Source organism: Neoarius graeffei, chromosome 9 (genome assembly GCF_027579695.1).
Source record: "Neoarius graeffei isolate fNeoGra1 chromosome 9, fNeoGra1.pri, whole genome shotgun sequence".
Taxonomy (NCBI): Eukaryota; Metazoa; Chordata; class Actinopteri; order Siluriformes; family Ariidae; genus Neoarius; species Neoarius graeffei.
This window is the reverse complement of record NC_083577.1, coordinates 67,376,434-67,382,942: the sequence shown is the minus strand read 5'-3', so window position 1 is coordinate 67,382,942 and position 6,509 is coordinate 67,376,434.

Below are 6,509 nucleotides of genomic sequence, written 5' to 3'. Positions count from 1 at the left end.
ACATTTATATTTTACCAAAACAACATGGATATTTTCCTGCATGCAAAGTTCATGTTGGCTAAGGAGCCAGATAAACAAATACAGCAGTAAAAACAGTCAGTCTGTCTAGAGATCTCTAAAATCTTGCTCGCTATGTGTGCTTTTTTCATGGTTTAATAAGGTTTTTGGATAGCCACATGGACATACTCCATCCATCCATCCATCCATCCATCCATCTATTACCTGTAGCCGCTTATCCTGTGCAGGGTCGCAGGCAAGGTGGAGCCTATCCCAGCTGACTATGGGCAAGAGGCGGGGACATGGACATATTGCACAAAGCAGAATATAATTAATTAATATAATTACAGAATATAATATAATATAATATAATATAATATAATATATATATATATATATATATATATATATATATATATATATATATATATATATATATAATTAAGAACAGAATATAATTAATTAATTAAATAATTAATTAATCCATCCATCCATCCATCCTGAGCAGGGCCATGATGGATCCAGAGCCAATAACACTGGGCACAACACAGGAGTACACAGGGCAACACACACACACACACACACACATACACACACACACTTGGACAGTGGGAGGTGGCAATGAGACTGTCATTGACTTTTACCTCAGGCGAAACAGCTACTGATGTTGATCAGTGTTTCTCAACCACTGGGCCGTGGCCCATGAAGCCCCATCTAGTGGGCCGCAAATTTTATTTCAAGTTAAAGATAATTTTTAGTCGGGTACAATTGCTGGGTTGTATCTGACATCACATATCAAAGTCCCTCTCATGCCAGAATCTGGTCTTCCCAGGCAGTCTCCTGTCCCAGTATTAACCAACTCTTTAAGGCGTAGGGGTGCGGCACCGATCTTCGTTTCGATAGCCTTCTGCCTCTCGCCTATACAGCTAGGGTTGCAGTGGGGGGCTAGTCCTCTGGTAACTGCAAGAGTTTGACTTGCCCACTCACATCTGTATTGCAGCATGCCTTGCCAGACAGTAGTAGGTACCATTTTTATGATGGTCTTTGGTATGACCTGACCGCAAATAGAACTTGCAATCTCCCGGTCAAGAGGCGGACATGCTAACCACTACACCAACTCGTGGTCGATGTCACATATGCCTCATTAGATATGTAAGACATGAAGTGGTGGCCAGCTAAGCTCACTGTTCACAAAGCATTACTATCACTGGGGTGCTTTACTCGTCATTAAAAAGCCCTGTGCTTACTTTGCTTTGGGCTGTTTGAATCGAACAAACTGTGAAACTGATAAAAGTTTCTTCTGGATTCCCAGTGAAGTGATAAAAAGGGTGGAAGGGCAAAGGGTTTTACCAAAAGACAATGAGAAATGTGGTTCTTGAACCTTTCACTGCAATGGAAGGGAGCTCAGTCAAAGAAAACTTGAGTTTGCAGTAATCACTTCATGAAAGGTTTGTAAATTCCTCTGATTTATGTCGTTTGGATTCGCAAATCACTTTTTTCACCATTTTCTGTTATTTCATGATGTTCTGAAATTCAGAAGAAGCTTAAGTCCTCAGATGTGTTTTTGTTTATTGTTTGGTCCCATTTGCCACATTGTAAACTAATGTGTATATCGTACACATAATACCCAGGTCTTTAAAGGTGTTTCTGTGGATCTCTGTGACTGATTTAGCTGGAAGAGAAAAACAGGGAGGATTGAGAATTGAGCAGATGTGGTTTGTTTACACCCAGTACTAAAACTTTAACGTCCTGGCAACCATTGCAAAGACGTGTACAAAAAGCCCAAAAAGTCCTACTTAGCTGGGCATAAACAATACAGGATTTATCTTGTAGTGTCCTGATCCCCAGATCTTTAACCCAGCCACATATAAAAAGTTGTACTCCTCCATGCTCTTCCAGGTTTTTATCTGTGTGTCCATGTAGAACGATGTCTGCAGCACCAGGTAGTTCGAGATGTCAGGGAACTCAACAGATGGATAATTTTCCAACTCAGAAAAAATCCTATGTCCACTTCTTTCTCTATATCCACTTTTTTTAGTGTACTTCTTGGTTTTAATAACTTGCTTGTTTGCTGTACACAAACATGGCAATAATTTCTTGTGTTAATGGACCAGACTCCACTTCTGGATCATTAATCCCTTTTGACTGAGAATGCCCTGCATGCATGGATTTATGTTGACTTCTGGCACATCCATACAGTTTTAAATACAATATCTACAATTAAAAACAGTTTATTTTTATTGCACTTGTTTAATTCCTGGGCTCCCATCTGTAACAGGGAGTGATGTTGCATTCCATTAATATACTTTACAGTAGATTATTAGATTCTAATAGAATAGATGAGCCAAAATAATTGGGGGTCTTTTTTAATGGGCCCTGACTCGTTAAAAGTATGAATAGGTGGGCCTTTAAAGTACAAAAGGTCGAGCACCCCTGATGTAGATGATGCTGATAATAAAAGTGAGACCTCATTTTAAAATGTGGTTTTCTCCCTTTTTGCGTTCATATTTTGCAATGCTAGATTTTTACTTGTGATTGAACTATATGCAAAAGAGAAACATACTTCAATTTCGGGAAAACCTGCAGATTTCAGAACGATACTAGTGCATCTCAAAAAATTAGAATATTGTGAAAAAGTTCAATATTTTCCATCAGTTATTTAAGAAAGTGAAAATGTTATATATTATAGACTCATTACACATAAACTAAAATGTTTCAAGCATTTTTCTATTTTAATTTTAATCAGTATGGCATACAGTACAAAAACATAAAAAAAAAACCCATCTCAAAATATTAGAATATTTCATTTCAAGTTTGAGTAAAACAGTATGAACACAGTGTATCTCTCGGTCTAGTTCAGTAAACACAACCACAATCATGGGGAAGACTGCTGACTTGACTGTTGTCCAGAAGATGATCACTGATGCCCTCCACAAGGAGGGTAAGCCACAAAAGGTCATTGCTGAAAAGGGTGGCTGGAAAAGGTGCACAAGCAACAGGGATGGCCGCAGTCTTGAGAGGATTGTCAAGAAAAGTTGATTCAAGAACTTGGGAGAGCTTCACAAGGAGTGAACTGAGGCTGGTGTCAGTGTATCAAGACCCATCACGAACAGACATCTTCAAGAAAGGGGATATAACTTTCGCATTCCTAATATCAAGCTACTCCTGAGCCAGAGACAATGTCAGAAGTGTCTTATCTGGGCTAAGGAGAGAAAGAAATGGACTGTTGCTCAGTGGTCCAAAGTCCTCTTTTCAGATGAAAGTACATTTTGCATTTAATTTGGAAATCACAGTTCTAGAGTCTGGAGGAAGAATGGAGAGGCACAGAATCCAAGGTGTTTGAAGCCCAGTGTGAAGTTTCCACAGTCTGTGATGATTTGGGGTGCCATGTCATCTGCTGGTGTTGGTCCACTGTATTTTATCAAGTCCAAAGTGAACACAGCCATCTACCAGGAGATTTTAGAGCACTTCATGCTTCCATCTGCTGACGAGCTTTTTGGAGATGCTGATTTCCTTTTCCAGCAGGACTTAGCACCTACTCACAGTGCCAAAACTACTACCAAATGGTTTGCTGACCATGATATTACTGTGTTTGATTGGCCAGCCAACTTGCCTGACCTGAACCCCATAGAGAATCTATGGGGTATTGTCAAGAGGAAGATGAGAAACACCAGACCCAAAAATACAGATACGCTGAAGACCACTATCAAAGCAACCTGGGCTTCACACCTCAGCAGTGCCACAGACTGATCACCTCCATGCCACACCGCATTGATACAGTAATTCATGGTAAAGGAGCCCCAGCCAAGTATTGAGTGTATGAATGAATATACTTTTCAGAAGTTGGACATTTCTGTATTGTAAATTCTTTTTCTGATTGATCTTAGGGAATATTCTAATAATTTGAGATACTGGATTTCTGATTTTCATGAGCTATAAGCCATCTCATCTCATCTCATTATCTCTAGCCGCTTTATCCTTCTACAGGGTCGCAGGCAAGCTGGAGCCTATCCCAGCTGACTACGGGCGAAAGGCGGGGTACACCCTGGACAAGTCGCCAGGTCATCACAGGGCTGACACATAGACACAGACAACCATTCACACTCACATTCACACCTACGGTCAATTTAGAGTCACCAGTTAACCTAACCTGCATGTCTTTGGACTGTGGGGGAAACCGGAGCACCCAGAGGAAACCCACACGGACACGGGGAGAACATGCAAACTCCACACAGAAAGGCCCTCGCCGGCCCCGGGGCTCAAACCCAGGACCTTCTTGCTGTGAGGCGACAGCGCTAACCACTACACCACCGTGCCGCCTCTGCTATAAGCCATAATCATCAAAATTAAAACAAAAAAAGGCTTTAAATATTTCACTTTACATGTAATGAATATAGAATATATGAAAGTTTACCTTTTTTAATTAAATTATGAAAAAAAGGAACTTTTTCATGGTATTCTAATTTTTTGAGATGCACTAGTATATAATAGAAATCCAAACTTTACTGAGTGTCGAGTTTTCCCAGGCCAGCACTTGGGTAAATTGGGAAATGTTGCCACCATGTGGTTGTTCTTCCCAGAAAAATACTCAAATTACTCACTTTGGAATGGAAGTTGATCTATTCATAAAGTAGACAAGCTCTGGGAAAGATGCTTATTTGATTATTTGATAATTGATCTGATTTAGGTGTCTTATTGATTGATTGATTGACAGATTGATTCTTGCCATGAGTGAGCCGTAAGTGGTTTTGTTATTATTATTATTATTATTATTATTATTATAGGGGGGCGGCACGGTGGTGTAGTGGTTAGCGCTGTCGCCTCACAGCAAGAAGGTCCTGGGTTCGAGCCCCGGGGCCGGCGAGGGCCTTTCTGTGCGGAGTTTGCATGTTCTCCCCGTGTCCGCGTGGGTTTCCTCCGGGTGCTCCGGTTTCCCCCACGGTCCAAAGACATGCAGGTTGGGTTGACTGGTGACTCTGGATTGACCATAGGTGTGAGTGTGAATGGTTGTCTGTGTCTATGTGTCAGCCCTGTGATGACCTGGCGACTTGTCCAGGGTGTACCCCGCCTTTCGCCCGTAGTCAGCTGGGATAGGCTCCAGCTTGCCTGCGACCCTGTAGAAGGATAAAGCGGCTAGAGATAATGTGATGTGTGATGTGTGATTATTATAGGGGCGGCATGGTGGTGTAGTGGTTAGCACTGTCGCCTTATAGCAAGAAGGTCCTGGGTTCGAGCCCAGTGACTGACAAGGGCCTTTCTGTATGGAGTTTACATGTTCTCCCCATGTCTGCATGGGTTTCCTCTGGGTGCTCCGGTTTCACCCACAGTCCAAAGACATGCAGGTTAGGCTAATTGGTGGCTCTAAATTGACCATAGGTGTGAATGTGAGTGTGGATGGTTGTTTGTCTCTATGCGTCGGCCCTGTGATGACCTGGCGACTTGTCCAGGGTGTACCCTGCCTCTCGCCCATAGTCAGCTGGGATAGGCTCCAGCTTGCCTGCGATCCTGTAGGACAGGATAAGCGGCTACAGATAATGGATGGATGGATAATAATAATTTGTATTTATATAGCACCTGTTCAAACCCAATGTTGCTTTATAAATGTGGTGGAAAAAACACATAATGGGGGCCTTTCTGTGTGGAGTTTGTATGTTCTCCCTGTGTCTGCTTGGGTTTCCTCCGGGTGCTCCGGTTTCCCCCACAGTCCAAAGACATGCAGTTAGGTTAACATAGGATGGTCTTGGGCTGAAGTGCTCAAGAGTGGCGGCGCACATATACTTATATAGCACCTGTTCAAACCCAATGTTGCTTTATAGATGTGGGGGGGGACACATAACGGGGGCCTTTCTGTGTGGAGTTTGCATGTTCTCCTCAAACTGAGGAGTGCACGACTCCCACCCCCCCATCATGTGCTCATTCTACAGGGGCACCACTGAGAATGTCCTCACTGGCTGCATCACTGCGTGGTACGGAGGCTGCAGTGCCTCCTGCCAGAAGACTCTGCAACGCATAGTGAACACGGCCAGCAAGATCATCGGTACCCTTCAGCCCTCCCTTACGGACATCTATCACTCCCGTCTCACCCGCAGAGCCATCAGCATTGTTGGTGACACCTCCCACCCTTCACACTCACTCTTCAGCCTCTTGCCCTCAGGGAAAAGGTGCCGGAGCTTCCGGGCCCGCTCCACAAAACTGCTAAACAGCTTCATCCACCAGGCTGTCAGGATGCTGAACTCTGTCCACTACCTACCCCCTACACCTGGTCTGTAACACATTCACACAAGAAAACTACCTCATCCATTTGGACATCACACCACAAACATTAGCATTACTGCTGTATCTGCTGCTATTGCTCATTTGCACTACTGCTCATATACACCTCATAAGTTGCTCTTCTAGCACCTTCTCCATTATTGTACTGTATTGCACTACTGCTATTTTGTACATTGTTTGATTTCAGAGTGTATTTTTTATCTATATATATATATTGCATTTCTTAATTTTTGTTTTTA